Source organism: Pelodiscus sinensis, chromosome 2 (assembly GCF_049634645.1).
Source record: "Pelodiscus sinensis isolate JC-2024 chromosome 2, ASM4963464v1, whole genome shotgun sequence".
In the NCBI taxonomy this organism is placed as follows: Eukaryota; Metazoa; Chordata; order Testudines; family Trionychidae; genus Pelodiscus; species Pelodiscus sinensis.
The window spans coordinates 169800264-169820018 of NC_134712.1; the positions used below are offsets into that span (position 1 = coordinate 169800264).

At 46.7% G+C, this 19755-nt stretch overlaps 1 long non-coding RNA gene across 3 annotated transcripts in view; it reads right to left on the reverse strand.

Annotated features, from left to right (window-relative positions):
- Positions 1–16380, reverse strand: part of LOC112546247 (uncharacterized) — a 46775-nt gene extending 30395 nt beyond the window's left edge. For all 3 annotated transcript variants that reach the window (XR_012901880.1, XR_003089895.2, XR_012901879.1), the window contains exons 1-4: positions 15793–16380; positions 14472–14777; positions 5756–5950; positions 4009–4143 (exon numbers count right to left, since the gene is read on the reverse strand). This is a non-coding gene — a long non-coding RNA (uncharacterized LOC112546247). The remainder of the gene's footprint in view (positions 1–4008; positions 4144–5755; positions 5951–14471; positions 14778–15792) is intronic.
- Between the last annotated feature and the right edge of the window lie 3375 nt (positions 16381–19755).

The window sequence follows — 19755 nt, forward strand, 5'->3', positions numbered from 1 at the left end:
AAAAGATACGTTCAAAGATATAGGAGGAAATGTGTCCTTAGGTTAAGGAGAGACACGCTATCTAACAAAGAAATGTCACAGTCAGGCTGGCTTGTCACCAGCATACAGACAATTTGGACTCAAGTGAAAGATTGGTAAAAAATTATAATCGGAAGCCATTATAGGGCTCTGGGGAAGGATGAGAAAGCAGAACAGGAAATGTTTATGTAGATAAAGGAAGTCTGCAAAACAGCTAGGAGAGTGATCATAGGGATTTCAGTCTGCTTGTTACTGAGGAGAATTGTAATGAGGAAATATTAAATAAGTGTATATGTTTAGATTTAACATAGCACAGAATTATCCCTATAGTAAATGTCTAAAATTCACAGCATGAGGTTCCAAGTTTGTCTGACTCCAAAATAGCTCAGGTCTGTGTAGTAGTCAGAGTGTGTTGACCTTCAGGGTTATGCTACAGAGTTTGTTTTCTCAGGTTTTCAGAGATGGCTGGTGGACTGGTATGCTCAGGGAGGATAGTATATTTTTAAGCTGAAGAGGATTGATTGTCATATTTTTGGAGAGGATAAGCTGTAAATTGTGTGAGAGAGTGGGCTACATTTGTAATGTGTAATAGGGTTGATTCTTTGTTATATTCAGAGAAGGTTAAAGGTTGTATATGCACTTTATTATCTGCATTTCTCTAACAGGCACTTTGAGTGCTGGATGGGCATTAAATATTTTATACATTGAAATTATAATAAATGTTAAAGTAACAAAATCCAATTTGCTCAGTTTACAAGTTAAAACATAATTCATTTTACTGCCAGCACTACACATTCAGCCTGGCTTCTGGGAATTTAAATCCCCTGTCGTAATTTTGCAGAGAGCATTGTTTTTTGCACAGTTTCCTGGCCTTAGTTTTAAGAGAGAAAAGTGAAAGTTTTACTGATACATTCATTCAATACTAACCAGCTGATCTGGTCTCATTCTTTGTTCAGCCTCTTCATACTGTTGGTTTCTCCTCTGGCACGCTTTGCACTCTGCACAGCAGCAGGCATATTGTGGCACAGGGTTCCTTGCTGGTCCTCTTACAGCTGCCAGCCAAATATCCCTGATGTGTGCCTCACCCATAGAAATATGTTTGATAATGGAGCCAGCATAAAACAGGTGGATACCCAGTCTGACTGTAAATTTGAGTAGTCTTACAGCATGTGCCCTTCCATGTTACAGGGCCCAAGGCCAGGAATTGTGACTATCTCTACTGAGAGCAGGGACAACAACCAAATATTTGTGAGCAGCAAGTTCGTGCACATTCTTACGAGCAACTGTTATCTGAAGAGCAGCAATATCCTAAACCTCACTATTGCTAAGATGCACTTGGGAATTTGTCCAGTCTGTTCAGATTCAAAGCACACTCTGACGTCTTGCTCAGAATTTTGAGTTCCTGTGTTACCCTTCTCAGCTGCAGCAAGCGAGTCTTTTGCTGCTGCTAAATGATGTGTGAGCTCCCTGGTGCATCATCTTGTCTGCTTTGCCTGCAAATTCTTGAGGACTCTCTCCGTCCAAACCTTGCTTTGCAAGCCACCATCAATTCCCAACTTCTCCAGAGATGCCTCTCTGCAGTATCTGGTCCCTCTTGCTGGGATGTTTCTTTATCTAGGCACAGGCAGGGGTTTGTGATCTGTCTTCCAAACACTTTTTAAGAACATATTTCCAGCAAACATCTATAATTATTTGTATGCATTCTGTATATACATTATACAGTGATTCTGGCGACCAGCATGTCATTAGGGCAATGAGTATGTCAAGCCTGATGTGAGATACAATATGGAGGGTCCTTCCTTCTGCGTAGTACTGAAGGATGGGTTGGGGTCACACACACATGACTGACTGCAAAGTAGTCATTTTCTGTGTTAATAATCATATATATATATATAGTAGCCCAGTGTCTGAGAGTCTGTAACGCCGAAATGCTGGCTGTTCCCTCTGGGCGGCGCTGTTGCTGAAATGCTGGCTGTTCCCTCTGGGTGGCGTTGTTGCTGAAATGCTGGCTGTTCCCTCTGGGCGGCGCTGTTGCTGAAATGCTGGCTGTTCCCTCTGGGTGGCGTTGTTGCTGAAATGCTGGCTGTTCCCTCTGGGCGGCGCTGTTGCTGAAATGCTGGCTGTTCCCTCTGGGTGGCGTTGTTGCTGAAATGCTGGCTGTTCCCTCTGGGCGGCGCTGTTGCTGAAATGCTGGCTGTTCCCTCTGGGTGGCCTGTGCTGCATGGGAATGCAGGGCCCAAATGGTCGCTTGCTCTGCTTGCTCCCCCGCGGTGGCCTGGCTGAGCGGTGCAGAAGTCAGCCGAGCACAATGGCGGGAGGGGAACGGGGGCAGGGCGGTGATGTGCGGCGTGACAGCGGCTCCACCCTCCTTCGCCTCCCGCCATGGCGTTAGGCTGACTTCTGCGCCACTCAGCCAGGCTGCTGCGTGGGAGCAAGCGGCGCAAGCGACCGTTTGGGCTCCATGCTTCCCATGCAGCACGGTCCCCCAAGTGATAGGCAGGAGGGGGAGGAGAAGAGAAAGAGAGAGACAGAGGGTGTGTCTAGACTACAGGGTTTTGTCGACAAAAGTGGACTTTTGTCGACAAAACTATTTGTCGACAGAAGGTGTTATTGCATGTAAACTGTCCTTTGCGTCTACACTACCATGTCGACAACGCAGCTTGCTTTGTCGACAGAACTCAATGTAGTCTAGACGCTCTTTGTCGACAGAAGTTTTGTCGACAGTATCTGTCGACAAAACTTCTGTCGACAGAAGCCTGTAGTCTAGACGCACCCAGAGAGAGAGGCAGGAGGCGGAGGAGAGCTGAGAGAGAGAGAGGGAGATAGAGCGAGAGACCAGAGGCTCAGGAGGGAAGACCAACGTGGAGGAGAGACCTGAAAATCCCGTCTTATGACGGGCTAATTGCCTAGTAACTAAATAAAAAAGAATCCTGTGTTTGGTATTATCTTGCATTAGGTGCACTTTATTCTCAGACATGCTACAATGAATATGAAGTCATAACTGCTTTCTCTTCTGTTCTTGTTTATTTGTACTGGGGAAAGACAGTCTTGTTTGATATTTCTCAAAAAAATATTTTTTGTGTTTGAATTCATAGTTGTTCATTACATAATAATAATTGTATAGGAGAGTCTTGAAGTGAACTAGAATGAAAGCTGATTTTAATAAGGGACAAAGATTAATCCAAGTTTCATTTATAGTACTGGAGCAAACTGTAAATCATTAATTCCATTTCTTACAGGTTCCATGTAAATTCCAGGCTCCAAAATTCTGCAGTCAGATTTTCAAGGGCTCTCATTGGCAAATCATATCTTTTGCTACAACACTCTTGAGAGCTGCTTGTGAAAGTAGTTGTCTTATTTTAGTTGCATGAGTGTCATACCCTGCTTTTCAGCATTGAACAGCTCTTAAATAGCTGTGACAGTTAAACTAGTTATGCTCCCATAGACAGTTTTTAGTTGTCTTTGGTCTGCTTCGAATAAAAATGTATATTAAGGCTCTTTGTTGATTGCAATGTCTGGAATTTAATTCTCTGTAGTCCTGTAATTATCCTTTTAACTTACTTTTGCTTATTTTCACAAATGTCCTAATTTTTCTCCTTACCAGATTATTTATACTACATTATTTATAGTTTTAAAAGCTTACTGCTTATTGCTTGTATAGGTTGATCCTCCCTAGTCTGGCACTCTTTTGTCGGGCAATATCCATGGATCAGAATTATTTTAATTATCTGGATGTTCACTTATCTTGGCTGTGGCCAACTTTGCTGTGGTCCCATAAAATTTGTTTACAGCCACCAGTTTTGGTTCAGTATTCCCTACTGTTATTTAGCTCTAATTTACCCCTAAATGTCTTCTGAGAGCCCAGTAAGCAGTGGAAGTGTTGGTAATTCTGCTAGATAATATTAACCTCCCATGGTTCAGCAAATTCTCTGGTTTGACACCAGTCAGGTCCCAAGGATGCTGGACCAAATAGGTTTAACCTTTACTAACCTTTGCATCTCTTAGATGTGGTGCCTCTTTCTTGTTTAAACCTCAAGAGGATGAGTTTCAGTGTTTCCAACTTCTTCGTAAATATTTTCCTGCCAAAAATTCTCTCTCCTGTACAAGTACCTGAATTATCCACTCCTATGACACAAACATCCCTGTGTTAAAATAGCATCAGGAGTTGACTGATACTTCTGATAGCCTTTCTGTTGGACCCCAGAACCTGCTGCTTCAAACATATGATTTTTGCTGATGTAGTGTGCTCTGGAACATACACCTGGAATGACTGAAGTCTTTTGTCAAGAGGACAAGCAACTGCACGGGCAGCAGTCCTCCAAGACTCTACATCCTAATAATATGCCTCCACTTTATCACAAACAATTCACCTATGTGGGTAAGAGACTAAGTTGTTTGATCTCTGTGGGTATGTCTACACGAGGCATACAGCTAGTTCGGATAGGAAGCCTAATCCAGGGGTGTCCAAACTTTTTTCAAAGAGGGCCAGATTTGAAGAAGTGAACATGCATGAGGGCCGTCCCCGCACTCTCAGCCCCAAGGCGGAGGGCCCGTGGGGTCGGAGGCGGGTGGAGAGCGCAGGGCACGCCGGCCTCACGGCGGCCCGGGGGCAGAGCGAACCCGCAGCCGAACGGGGGAGCGGGGCTGCGGACGTGCCCTACAGGGCAGGCTCTAGGACCACAGAGGCCATGGGCGGCGGTGGCGCGGCCGGAAGCAGCGCGCTGGGCGCGCCAGTTCAAAAGAGCGCCGGGGAGCCAGGAGAGGGGGAGGAAGCGGGGGCCGTATTAAACCGGGACACGGGCCGCAATTGGCCCGCGGGCCGGACTTTGGACATGCCTGGCCTAATCCAAACTAGCTAGTCCGTGCCGCGTGTAGCCGCGCGGCACGGGGTCCGACCTAGCCGGCATTTAAAAATGGCGCCGGCCAGCTTTATGCAAATGAAGCCCGGGAAATTCAAATCCCGGGCTTCATTTGCAACTCCGTATGACTACATTACCCCCCCCCCAGTTCGAACTAGGGGGGGTAGTGTAGACATACCCTGAGTTCCTTGATTTTTTTTTTTTGCCTCTGTTCTGACACTACTAGCAAAGGCTAATTGAGATGATGGATTTTGTGACATTGACATCTTTTTACTAAAAACTGTACTGAGTTGCAGACAGCTAAACAACTATTAGATGGTAACACTTTTTCATCACTACTTATCTGCACCTTATTTGAGCCAGTGATTTGAATAGGCAAGGGTTATACTGTTCTCAATTCCAATTCTAGTATGCTCCAAACAAGATGATCCTAAGGAACTGAAATAACAACTTAAATGTTAATATAAGAATAAAAGTGTCTGTCTTGCTGTCCCCTTTTTCCTCCTACTCCCCCAGCCCTCCTTTCCCCCCCCCCCCCCCCCTCTTGGTAAGCATCAAAGCATGAGAGAAACTGGTCTTATATTATGGTTTTAGATAGATGATCCTACAGATTATGTTAGTTTTCCAGAATACGGTGTCTTCTAGCAGCACGTTGAGACATCCAGTTTCCAACTGTGTTTTCAAATACAGGCCATCCTTTACATGTGGCATGACATGCTTCTCCATGTGAGCTATCAGAATGTCTTACGCAGCAAAATTGGTCACGCTTTCTTTTAAGCATCTCTCCTTACAGTTCTCTAGTACAGTTTATTCAAGCATGCACAGCTCTGGGAGACTGAATCTCCCTTTTGGCCTTTCCCTTTGTTTGAATTACCCACCTTCTGTGCTCCCATAACTCTTATATGTTGCTCTTTGAAGAGAAATTCTTGGCTCGTTAGCTCAGTCCGTTTACAGAAATTACTATCCACAGAGTTCAGTATGAAGTCTTCACAATATAAATCCTTCTCTGTTTCTCTCTCGTTCTGCAGCTTGGTCACTCATTTCTTTGAGCTGAGCAGTCCTATTCTTGTCACCTGCAGTGACATGGAATACTTGAAACAAAGGATGTTAAGGACTAGTCGACTAGTTGACTATCTGATAAGCAAATGCTTATCGGATAGTCGAGTTGGCTAGTCGATTCTCCCCCCCCCCTTGCTTCCTCTATCAGATAGAAGCAGCAAAGGGGGGGCAATGGGTACTTTAAAGCAGCAGTGCTACATGGAGCTGAACCCGGGCTCCAAGCAGCACTGTCCCTTTGAAACGCCGCTGCAGCATTTCAAAGCGGCAGCGCCATGTGGAGCCCGGGGTCACCTGGGGACTACCCAGCTGATCCTGGGCTCCCTGTGGCATTTCCATGGAACCTGGAGTCAGCTGGTGAGGCCCCAGCTAATCCCAGGCTCCGTGCAGTGCTGCCACTTTGAAATGCCAAGTAGAGCCCAGGATCAGCTGGGGAGCCTAGGGCTGCTGAAGAGGCCAGGCCCTCATCCAGCAGAGAGAGTTGATGTCTAGCTGCCTTAGTGGTCAAAAGTCAGAACTACAAGCAAACACCTTCTGGCAGCTTAACTGGATGCTGAGAATGTGCCTGAGGCTGCAGGTGGGCACAAGAGGACTATGTATCGCATGATTATTGTGATGTGTGACATTTAGGAACTCTGCTCCTCCAAAGCCAGTTGAAGACAATGAGAACACTCCCCTCATTTTCAAGGGGCTGTGGATCAGGTCTTACATGTTGTTTCCTCTGTATTGTGACTACAGTATAATAGCCTCTAATTCACCCTTCCTGTCATTCCTTCTGAATATAAACCCACTCATATATGATGGCAAGGTTAACTGGTTCTTCTGAGCAGATAAATCTGCTACACATGCTCATACTAGAAATAATTTAAATTAATTGCAAAAACAAAGCAATCTTTCTTACTGTCTTTATGATATCCAGGACATTTAATTGTACTTGTTACACGTTCATCAATTCCTGTGCTTTTCTTCCCTCATATTGGCCTGTGTTTTTAGGATATACATTTTTGTGTACACTTAATGCATGTAAGAGCTGCTAAATGGACTACCTTGGTAACGGAAGTTCTTTATTTATAAGCAGACTACATGCAACATAACAGTGCAAGCTTCCCCAGGCTTCCCTGACAACCTCTCTCAACCCCAATTTGGTGTGACAACTTCTTGGAAGGAGACAATAATTTGCTCTCACAGAATGCCCATTCAGTTCTCACTCTTTCTCTTGAGGCTAATGAAGGAAACAATTGTAGTGGCAGTTTTTGTGATGTGGACATTGGTGCACTGCAAATTGGTCAGACACCACCAAACTCATTTTACACAGACCACCAGACAAGATTCAGCAGTAACTACTGACTTGGGCTGGATCAGAGCCCACAATAGAGGGGTGACAGTCCTTATAGCCCATTGCTAATCATTGAGCTAGCCAGTTCCCTCCATAATGGTTTATTTATGGCTTAACAACTAGTTGCTTTGAAAATTATTATGATAGCAAGAGCAAATTATAATTTTAGGAGAGGAATATGCAGCAGAAGCAGATGATCTACTCATCAAACATCTTGATTTCTTGAAAATATTCTCTGTAGTAAAGAATAGGGGAAGGGAAAATATGGAAATAATCTTGAGTGTAAACAGAACTATTTCTAAATCTTAAAATTCAAGGGTTTCCATGAGGTGTCAGTAGCTATTTAAACTCTGAAAATGTTTCTTTCCCCTTCTAGGTCATAAAAATATCTGAAGAAAATTTGCTTCTCCAAATGTTGCAAAGCAATAGAGACATCTAGTGGCTAACAAGTTAAGTACAATGAGCACCTTAAAGCAGGCCTGGGCAAAATGCACCCCTCAGGCCAAATCCAGCCCACCAAGCCACTGGATCCAGCCTGCAGATGCTGTGGGGAGCTGCAGGCAGGCTTCCCACTTGCCTCGCCCCACCTGCACACCACTCAGAAATGCAGCTTCAGGTCAGTTTCACTTTAAAAACTGAGCCTGGAGGAGAGGGGGGAAAGCTTTAGGACAGTGGTCCCCAATGTGGTGCCTGTGGGTGCCATGGCATTCGCCGGGGCATTTATGTGTGCCCACCAAGTGATCAGGGCTGGCCCGAGCCATTCCTGTATCCCAGGCGCCTGGCGCATGCATGGCCTTGCCCCTGGCGCCCAGCAGCCCCAAAAGGTTGGGGACCACTGCTTTAGGAGATGCTCCCGCTCCCCAGCACAATCCCATTGGCCGGCTTCTGGCCAGAAGCTGGCTAGTGGGAGCTGTCTGTTTCAATAACAGGCAGCCACAAAGCACAAGGGGCTCATAGTTATTCACAGAGCATATGGCTATAGCCTGTGGGGGGATGAGGCAGGCAGGGAGGCTGATTCAGAAACAGGCTGCTGGCTGGTGAGTCTCCTGGCCAGAGCCTGCCTCTGGCATCCCAGGCCCTCCCTTCCCCAACCCTCTGCCCCACACTCTATCACCCTTACTCCACATATCCAAATCCTCTGTCCCTTTCCTGCACCCATACCCTCTCCCAAATCTGGCACCCTAACCCCCTGTCCAGATCACAGTCTCCTCCTGCCCTAACTCACAACCCAAACCCCTCCACCCTTTCCTGTACTCCAGTTCCCTGCCTTAGGTCACAACTGTCTCCTTCACCCAAACTCCCTCTCTTACCCCAAGCTCCCTTCTGTACCCAGCCTCCAGCCCGGACCCCACACTTCCTCTATTAATGTCATGGAAGAGTGTGCCCCTCAACCACTTTTAAATTCTTAGAGTGGCCCTCCCCATCAAAAATTATTGCTCACCTCTGCCTTAGAGGCTAAGCCAGGTCTTCACTAGATCTGGAAGGTTGAGGTAAGGTCTGCAACTCCAGCTACATGAAATATGTAGTTGGATTAACTTAAAAAACAACCAATAGTCTGGCAGCACTTTATAGACTAACAAAACATGTAGATGCTATCATGAGCTTTCATGGGCACAGCCCACTTCTTCAGAAGACCGGTCATCTGAACAAATGGGCTGTGCCCATGAAAGCTCATGATACCATCTACATGTTTTGTTAGTCTATAAAGTACTACCAGACTATTTGTTGTTTTTAAAGTTTATCCTGTACTGATTAACTCAGCTACTCCCTGATGCTTATGTAGCTGGAGTTGGCTTACCTTAAGCTAAGCTTGGCACCATCTTCACAGAGGGAGGCTGATGGAAGCAAACTCTCTCATTGACTTCCTTTACTCCTCACAATTGAGAGAAGTACCAGCGTTGACTGGAGCCAACCTCAGCATTTGATTTAGCGGGTCTTAAATAGACCTGCTAAATCAAACACCAGAAAATCAATCTCTGGAGTGGCAAGTGAAGACATGGCCTTACAAAAATATATAGGATCATGAGCTTTCATGGGAAAATCCCACTTCATCAATTAAGTACAGTAAGTATATGAATTTATCATTTATTTGAATTTCTGTTTCCTGTCTAAAGTTGGAGCCAATGAAACATTGATTTTTCACTACTCAGATTTCACATTTCTATATGAAAACTGCTTTTGAAAAGCCTGATCTGATATCAAATAGTGTCCTTTATAAAGTAGCTGTGATGCCTTGCTCAGGTTGCCCAGAACTGTGAGTCACTGTGTTACTTTTCTGCATTAGCAAGAGTGAACTTTGCTGCTGCTATGCTATGTGTCATCATCCTGACATACCATCTTGTCTGTCCTGCCCTGCTGGAAGATGCTTCAGGACTCTTCCAGTCTAAACCTTGCCTTTCAGATAGCAATCAGTTAACCCCAATTCCCAAGTTCCTTAGGAGATGTCTTTCTACAGTGTCCAGTCCTTCTCACTGGATAATCACAGAAATTCATTAAGTTCACTGCCTCTAAAGAAACAGTCTGTTAGGGCACATCTATATTTATGAGATGATCGATGCTCCAGTGACCGATTTTCCAGCGTTTGATTTACCAGCTCTGGTAAGGATCTGCTAAATCAAATACTGAGAACACCCCTGTCAATCCTGGAATTCCTCACAGTCCTGGACAATAGAATAGTAATAGAAATGTAGCCGTGTTAGTCTGGTCTAGCTGAAACAAAAAACAGGACTATGTAGCACTTTAAAGACTAACAAGATGGTTTATTAGGTGATGAGCTTTCATGGGCCAGACCCACTTCCTCAGATCAAATAGTGGAAGAAAATTGGCATGACCATATATACCAATGGTCATGCCAATTTTCTTCCACTATTTGATCTGAGGTAGTGGGTCTGTCCCACGAACGCTCATCACCTAATAAACCATCTTGTTAGTCTTTAAAGTGCTACATAGTCCTGTTTTTTGTTTCCGTCCTGGCCAGTTTAGCTGTGGACATCATACTTCATCTTAATACACAACACTGATTCTTAGAGCCCTGCAAATATGCAGATAACTGCTTTATGTCTGCGGGTATCCTCAGCTACAGATGTGAATATTTGTGGTTTATTTTTGTGGATACAGATGCAGATACAGATTTTGTATCTGCACAGGGCTCTACTGATTTTGAATCCAGTGGTACAAGGATTGACTGATCCAACTTGGATCCTAATAACTGAAATTCAACAGTGCCTCAGTGTTCTATATATGCAAATAAGGTAGCAATCTTGTCCCTAAACTGAGCTCACCTTATTCATGCATCATAGGGTAGCTAAAGCTGGAAAGCCATCTGGGCTCTGGCTAATCCTCAGCCTTGCCCATCATCTGCCAATTAGAGACAACTGGTGATTCCTAGCAGGGAGTATTGGAGTTAATTGGTGTGAATGACCCAGCTGTGAATGACTACTTGAAGATGAACGCAAGTCAGTGGAGACAGTATAAGACAGGATTCCTTTGCAGGGGAAAACCAAGTAGGTCAGGGCTGGTGGGCTGAGCCACAGGAGTAGTGCTAACTCATGGGACCCAAGGGACAGGTGTCCAGGAAGGCACAGCTGGGGTTAATGTTGTGGAGGGATGGGGGAACAAGGAACAGAAGAGACCCACAAGGAGCAGGATGAGCTCTAGCAGGAGAGCCTTGAGATAGGGCTTACAACAACGAAGAGCAGGGAGATCCTTGAAAGAAGCCATCAGAGCCCCTGTGGGGGAAGGGAGGCAGTGGAAGAATCCTAATGGGGAAGAGGTAACTCATGAGAAGTGTTGCAGGAATAAGATGGGACAAAGGAGCAGAGGACTTCACTGGTGCCTGAGAGGGATATTTGTTGGGACTTCCAGTTGAACTTTTTGATACCGGGCAAAGGGGTTGAACTTGTACGTGATTTGGTTGGAGGGCTAGGTCACAGATGACCAAATGTGAGACAGAGCATCACAAGGCTGAGGGTATGTCTAGACTGCATCCCTCTGTCGGCAGAGGGATGCAGATTAGGCAGGTCGACATTGCAAATAAGGTAGGGATTTAAATATCCCGTGCCTAATGTTCATAAAAATGGCCGCCATGTTTTGCCGACTCAGCTCTTTGTCTGCAAAAAGCGGCAGTCTAGAGGGGGATCTGTCGAGAAAGAAAGCCTTTTTCAACAGATCCCATATGCCTCCTGCTGAGTGCTGAGTCGGCAAAACACGATGGCCATTTTTATGCAAATTAGGCATGGGATATTTAAATCCCTGCCTCATTTGCAATGTCGACCTGCTTAATCTGCATCCCTCTGTCGACAGAGGGATGCAGTCTAGACATACCCTGAGAGATTGGGCAAAAGGAGGTAAGAGGCATATTCTGTAATGACTTCAAGGAGTGCTAGGGTGGTGAGTATGAGACATGACATCATGTTACAAAAAAACTCCCATTAAAATTGGAACTGATTGGAATTCTTGTTCCAACTTAAACAGACATATCAAGGATAAAATAGGTCTGTAGATTAATTAAATATAGTGTTTCAGTTGTAGAAGAACATGGAACTGGAGACAAAGGCCTCACACACAAAGTAAAAGTGCCTCTAGCTGTTTAAGTGAATGTTTCCTAAAAGCACAGCATAATTAAGGGCTGGCAACAGTAATTTGCTAGTTCAGGCATGGGCAAAAGGGTCGCCGTGGGCCAGATCCGGACATCACATTTGACATCTCCAATGCATTTCCCACATGAAAAGGGGTTCACTCTGTGTCTGACCTCTCAGGGCTCTGTCCCCTTCAACTTAAAGATCTTCTTTCATCCACTACTTCTTTTTGATATAGGTAATTTCAGATCTCTCCATTTAGTTTGCAGAATATACCATTGTCCAGATAGCTGCACAGTGGAAGCTTCTAAGCAACCACAACTCCCACCTGTCCAGAGTAGAAAAATTAAAAGAAATGAGCTTGATCCAAGGTGGAGATCAAGATTCAGATTCACAATACCATCAAAGGTGTATTGTGAGATGCAGAGTCAATTGAACTGTTGTGTAGTGCTGAGAGAAAAGAACTTCAATGCAATACAATAAAGTGAAAGACTCAAAATATTTAGACTGGATGCTTTCATCTAGATTCACCATTGGAATAGTTAATTTTGTGGACAGAAGGAAAACCAAGATGATGGGCAAAAAGAGTAAAGATAAGCCTGACTAAGCAGTGTGGGAACATAGTAGGAAAGGTCTGATGAAGGGCAGGAATTGTACGAGTTTGTTTTTTTTATTGTGTGTTCCTTCAAGAGCTGTTTGTACCATGGGTGATGTGGGAGATAGTAATGAATGGAATCTTGATTCTGTTTGCAATACTAGTTATTCAGAGGATAGAATTTGTCATGGAGGTCTACATGTTGCCACAGTTCTGTTCTGTAGAACCTTTCATTAAAAAAAGTTATAGTACTTAAGCATATGAAGAGATCCTTGAAAATGTGAAGAGAGTGTACACTGATGAACTAGTATTGTTTTTCTTACAGCAGCTCCTAGAAGCTGGAGAATCAGGAAGGTCTCCCTGATATTAAATGGCTATGTCTACACTGCCCCCGTTTTGTGCAAAAAATATGCAAGTGGGGCAAAGCGTGGCTTTGCAGGGCTTGTCGAACCGCAGCGAGCCCCACTCGCCAGCCACGCTGTCCAGCGATCTGCGCATGCACAGATCGCTGAAACCTGGCTCTTCTGGGTTGCAATCTTTATTATTTGTCGAGCCCTGCTCATTTGCATAATTAACGAGGCTCCGTTTTGGCACAAGAGGCTTTTGCACAAGCCGGCATTTAAAAATAGCGCCTGCCGGCTTCATGCAAATGAAGCCCGGGAAATTCAAATCCCGGGCTTCATTTGCAACTGCAGATGACTACATTACCCCCGCTAGTTCGAACTAGCGGGGTAGTGTAGACATACCCTAAGAAAGTAAACATTGCCAGATGCCACAGGGGAAAATGAAGGGCTCTGACAGGAAGTATTTGGGCTCCCTTTCCACAGTGGCCTGAAACTCCAGCTGGTAGCTGGGGAGAACTAGTTACCCAGCCCAGGCTGACCAAGGGGCATCTGTCCCACAATCTTCTAGTGGGAGAACGAAAGCCCAACCCCGGCAAGAATTTACCTGTATTTATAAAACCCAGCAGAACACCACCTTCTACTTTTCTTTAAAGCATAAACATCTTAGGTCTTCTTTAGCCAACATAAAGAAGCCAAAAATAACTGTCAGTCAGTCATTTCCCAATCCACGAAACTCAGCTTTAAGTCTCTTCAATTGTTGATCAACATGTAAAACCGTTGATCTTCTAGTCCTGGGGGAGTTCTGCAATTTATGTCTTTTAATTAAAATTAGATGCCTTTCTGGTATGCGCTTGGATCAAAACTTGGCTACTATGATATATAGGGGGACAGAAGGGCTGGGATATTCAGGGTTCAGATTCAATGCTCTAATGGCCCCTCCTGACCTTAAAGCCTACTAATTAATGAAAAACTGAGAGTGGTACTGGGAGCAGCCTCTAGGGCTTTACTGTACAGCTGGCTTGATCCCCAGACTCAGCTGTCATTAAGTGGGCTGATCCAGTGAAAGCCACTCAAACATCCAAAAAGGCTGGCCAAGGTGAGGACATCAGCCTTACAAGAGAGGTGTGGACATGGTGGTGACATCATAGAGGCCCCTCTTGCAGGACTTCAGCCTATTGGGGAACAGTGATGGGGAGCTGGTGACCTCATAAAGAGACCTTGACAACAGCCAGACAAGACAGAGGTGCAAGGCAGGGGCAACCTTAGACTCCTGTCTTTGTAGCAGCAAGGCTCCTTTTCAAGGTCTCTCTTTGGGGAGAGAGAGAGAATTAGGTTTAATGTGCATGAACATGAGGAGGAAGCTTGTCAGAGTTTTCTCCTTCCCTACTACTGATTTTGTAGTCACTGTTTAGAAGGTAAAAGACTGAGAGAAGTTTGGAACCTGTTCAGTCTGATCCACCTGGTATCAGAGATAAAACTAACCGGGTGCACCCTGGTGCACAGCTCTAGCAAGAGCTGGCTGAGCTGCAGCAAAAGCCAGAAGGAAGCTATTTAAAGAGCTGGCAGGGACCTGGGTTGCAATAGGACAGTACCTGGTAAGAAATTTTAAGTTACTTTCACTGCTGCCTGGTACCAGCTGAATTCTAGGCATAGAAATCACTAGCTTAAGGTGATTTGATTTCCTACCAAGGCCTTTGTCCTGCAGAATCACTCGGGGCATTGGGGATTTGTCCGTTTAAGTTTCTCTTTTCCTCCTTCCTTCTCTTTCTCTTCTTCTCTTGCTTATGTGTGTATCAGTGAGGTTTGCTGTCATTGTAGGAGGTCCTCACAAAGAGGTGGGGCTGGAATAGTGTTCAGAGGCTGATCCCTTCCTATGGTGACCTGGGCCGTCTTTTTGAATTTCTGCTGACACTCCTCTGCGTCTTGATGCTGATTGGCTGAGCAGGTGGCTATTGACAGAGAAGACTCAGGTCCTTTTGTTCTCTTTTAAGACTAAACAAATAAATTACAAGCAATCATGTACAGGTTTTACCTACAAAATCTTGGAGCAGAGAGCCCGGAAGCCTAGGGGCAAAAGGGCCAGGCAGGTGGGACATCACAGTCATCAGCCCAACTGGGAGCAGCACAGGATTGGGGCTGGAGCCCTCCAGCAACCTCTAGGGGTGTGTCTAGACTACATGCCTCCGTCGACGGAGGCATGTAGATTAGACAGATCGGCAGAGGGAAATGAAGCCGCGATTAAAATAATCGCGGCTTCATTTAAATTTAAATGGCTGCCCCGCTCTGCCGATCAGCTGTTTGTCGGCAGATCAGGGCAGTCTGGACGCGCCGCGTCGACAAAGAAGCCTTTCTTGATCGGCACAGGTATGCCTCTTGAAACCAGGTTTACCTGTGCCGATCAAGAAAGGCTTCTTTGTCGACGCGGCGCGTCCAGACTGCCCCGATCTGCCGACAAACAGCTGATCGGCAGAGCGGGGCAGCCATTTAAATTTAAATGAAGCCGCGATTATTTTAATCGCGGCTTCATTTCCCTCTGCCGATCTATCTAATCTACATGCCTCCGTCGATGGAGGCATGTAGTTTAGACGTACCCTAGGAGAGCAGAGCCAGGGCCAGAGTGCCACAGCTTCTCCCAGCTGTGCAAGGCTGGAGCTGGGGCTGGAGCCCCGCAGCTTTCCCTGGCTGTGCAGGGCTAGGGCTGCACCAGGGCTGAGGCTGGAGCCCTGTGGTTTTCTTCGGCTGCGCAGGGCCGGTGCTGGAGTTCCAGCCCCACGGCTGCTCCCAGCTGCACAGGAACTGGAGCTGCCCAGGGAGCCTGCAGTAGCTGGACAAGCAGCCCAGTCAGGATGAGTGGGGAGAGGGAGAGGTAGGGTTGCCTGCTGGGGCAGCCTGTCAGCAGTGGATGACAAGCATGGGGGTTGGTGGCAGACCAGCAAATTCTGGTGGCAGACCAGCAAATTCTCGGGACTGGTCAGGTCCCAATGACGGATGAGTAGAGAGGTCCAACCTGTATTTGACTGTTGGTGCTGCTTCTCTGGATTATTGTATTTGTGCAGTCCCTGATTCTCTTTAATCTTCAAATTCTTCTCAAATACTTGCTCGATAATGCGGGGATCAATTATTGGTCTGTAATTTATTTGAGAGCACTTTATTCTGATCAGTCAGTGTGCCAAGGGGCTGGCTACGGGCAGAACATCAGACTTGCAGGAGAGGGGTGAGTGGGGCCATGACATCACAAGGGTTTGTTGCAGGACTTCACCCTATTGGTGGGGAAGATTACAAAGACACCTTGACACCTTACAAAGACACCTTGACATCTGCCAGGCAGGACAGAGGTGCAAGGTGGGGGCAACCTGAGAGACACCCCATTTATAGCTTTGTGGGAGGCTGTCCCAAAGAGGAGCCTGGACTTGCTCTGAGACTGATCCCTGCTGGTGGTGTCCTGGGCCATCCTTTGGGACATCTTCTGAGACTTCTCAGCCTCCCACTTCAGAGTATCGATGCTGATTGACCAAGAAAGGGGCTTTTGACGGGGAGGAGAAGTTTCCCCAATTTCCCAACTGTGACCCTGGCTGTCCCTTCCTTTGCAGGTTCTGCACAAGGCCTTGTCTGACCTCAAGCATGCCAGGCTGGGGAACCTACTGGCAGAGGACACAGACACAGACAGTCTCCAAAACATCTTAGAAGTGAGCATGATTAGAAGAGGCAGGGGGCAGTTTTACCTTAGTGCTGGGGAGAACGGAAATCCATTTTCCAGTCTGTCCTTCTAGGCTGCACCCCAGTGGGCCTTCCTTGGTCAGGACAGTACTATGTTTGGCCTTTCCTCCTCCAGGGACAGAGGAGGGAGATGGAACTTCAAGTCAGTATCCTGGCTGGCAGTGAGAGCCTCAAACTCCCTACCCCCTCGCCAACATCCCCAACTTCTGCCATGAAATCCAGGAGATATCACAGATTCCTTCCTAGAGAATCAGGTGGGCCCAAAGGGAATCAGCTCTTTTCTCCTATCAATACTGAGAGATGGTATGGTGAAAGAATTGTCCTCACAGTCGCTCACTTCCTCGGACCAAGAGCTTTCAAGCCAGTGACAGGCAATGGAATCTGTCTCCATCCTGATGAGTCAGAAGTACAGAAAGGATGGAACCAATCTAGATACTGAACATTGTTCCTGTCTAGAGAGACAAAGACAAATGGTGACAATCTTCTTCTCAAACACCATGATCAGTGAACCAGGTATTCCACCCTGAGCACAATGTTTCAGCCTCAGGTATGGAGGTGAGCTTGTTTGCATAGCATATGCATCTGTCTACTGATCCTGACCTGCCTTCTTCCCCCATAATGAATGTATCAACTTCTGCCTCAGGTCCAGTGCGTCCCAGGAGAGAGCCAAGGCCATAAAGAACAGCAGAGCTCTGTTCTGATTCACCATCCCCCTCCCTGAATTTGAAGTAAATGACCTCTGACACCAGTCCTTGAACAGGCAGGCTCCTATAGGCTGTAGGACCTGCAGCTACTGGGGCTCTGGGTTGGGAGTGTTCCCCTTAGGAAGGCAGAGTCAGAGCAGGGAATGAGATACACCTGAGTCAAGTTCATCTTCTCCAGGATCAGTGCAAATCCTGAGACTTTAAAGGGACCAGCCAGATTTGTGCCTAGCCTTGAGTCCCTTCTTGTCCTAGAGAGCTGGGAGTGCAAGTCTTCATGGAAGGCTCTGCCCACATCCCTTTGCTCCAGGATCCCTTTGGGGCAGAAGGAGCTGAGGGTCTAACTCTAGCTAGTTCCTCTCTCTGCAGAAGATGCTGGGGGCAGGGAGACTTGGGGGAGGAAGATTCCTGGTCCAGGGGAGATTGGGAGTTGACAGTAGAATGCTGATGGAGCCCCCTCTTCTTCCCTTCCATTAGAACTCAGCACAGTTCCCCTCGCTAGAGAACTTGGTGGCTCCATCAGTGACCCAGCCAAGGACACTGGCTGCCTGGCCAGGGAGGGGCTTTGCTGGTTCTACAAATTGCTGTTATATCTGAGGTAAAGAAACCCAGTTGAGAAGTGGAGCCCAATAGAAAAGTGACACTGACAGAAGCCAGACAACATGATCCATGAAGAAATGGTCCAGCTCCCATCTGAGACAGTCCCCCACCGAGTAATGGGAGCCCTGTTGAAACTCACCAAGTCCTCTGAGACTGGCCCCAGCTGGAGGATGAGTCTGTCTCTCTCCTTCTCTTCCTACTCCATTCAGGATCAAACCTCGCTCCCTTCCCCCGTCCACAGCACCAAGGATACTCCACCCACTGTAAGGAACACTTCTGTTATGTGGGGCCAGAGATGCAACCCAATTGGGAAGGGAAGAATACATCCACCAAAACCAGACAGAGAAATCTGACAACGAGAAGCTGCTAAGGAACAGCTGTCATAGGGAAATGGAGGGAATAGAGACAGGAGCTGGTCCTACAGTGGGGTGGTGAAGTGTCTGGTACTCAGGGCTGGCCTTACCATCAGCTGAACTGAGGTGGCCGCCTTAGGTGCCAGACTGTGGAGGGGGTGCCACTAGGACCCAGAGTGTAGAAAATTGTGTCTGCTGCTAGTGCAAAGGTGTTCTCTCTGCTCTAGATGCATAGAGATGGTGGAATGTTGTGCTGGAGGATGGAGACCTTTCAAAGTTTTGGCCCAAGCAAGCGGGAATGGGGGCATCATTTGAGCTCCCTGCCTCAGGTGCCAAAATGTTGTGGGCCGACCCTGCTGGTACTGGAGGTCACTAAAGAAGAATACTAGTGCATCCCAGGGTGTCAGTTGACATTAGTCCTCCCTGATTCTTGGGGGGCATCTGTAGCCAGACACAAACCCCATCTTGTTCCTCCCCCCCAGAGAGCAAGAGAAAGGCAGTCAGCCTTTGATGCCCTGGGAACACAGGTGTGGTGCCTTTCCCTGACTCTACCATAAACAGAAACCAGACAGTAAATGGGCTAGCTGACGACTGGGAGGCCTCCCGTTGCCGTGATGACTAGTATCAGTAATTGACACGCCTGCACTGTCTCAGGAGAGGAATCTTCGCCCATCACGTACCAGAGGTGCCCATTGTCTGCATTTTCCCAGGTGTGAATTATGCTTTGCACCCTTCGTGGGAAACTTGGCATTCAAAGCCATTTTTCCTAATTGGCCACTTGAGACCAGGAAGAAGCCTACGTGACCCAAGGGGTATAAAGAGGGGTTTAGTAGCCCACCCCCTTTGCGCTCCAATCACCTACACCTGCTGGCAGGTATTGATTGTCTCCCGAGGTCCGTGGAACGCCCAACCTCACCCTACTTCTTCCCGAGGGATTGAGAGAAAGATGCTGGCCACGCCAAGTCTGGAACGCAGGAGTGAGAATTGTACCTGCAATGTGTTTTCTTTATGTGTACACTTTAATTGTCACTCTGTTTTAAGTTTAGTTACTTTATTATAGTTTTCTTAAGTCAAGCTGCTTCATTTCTATTGTAAACTGCCTTTGGTAAGGTGATTTAGCTATAAACTTTGGGAATAAGTGGGGTGCCCTCATTCACTTATAAATATATATATACTGAACCAAGTTTCTTTATTTCTTTTCTTTCTTTCTCATAAATAAGCCAGTGCGTGTCAAGCTTCTGACTTGAACCCGTGCTGCTGTACCCGAACCGAACACAAACAAAAGAACTTCAGCCGGTCAAAAGGGACAGGTATAGGAAGAGCTTGGGCGTTTTGGATCATGTCGCTTCCAGGGGACAGATCCGTTGGGGCACCTCTCAGTCTCCCCAGGCTGCCCGCTGCGAAGGGATTTCTGTATCCTAGCAGCTAAAATCTGAGGTGTAATAAGCTCTTCCTATAAACTCGGGGCATCTGAGAGCCTGTTGGCTGCCCTCTGCGCCGGGACCCCGGTCCTAGCAGTAAAGTCACAGACGTTAAACTATTTTTCGGGGCGCCCTCCAGCCTCTTAGGCTGCCCACTGCAACAAGACTTTGCGTCTCA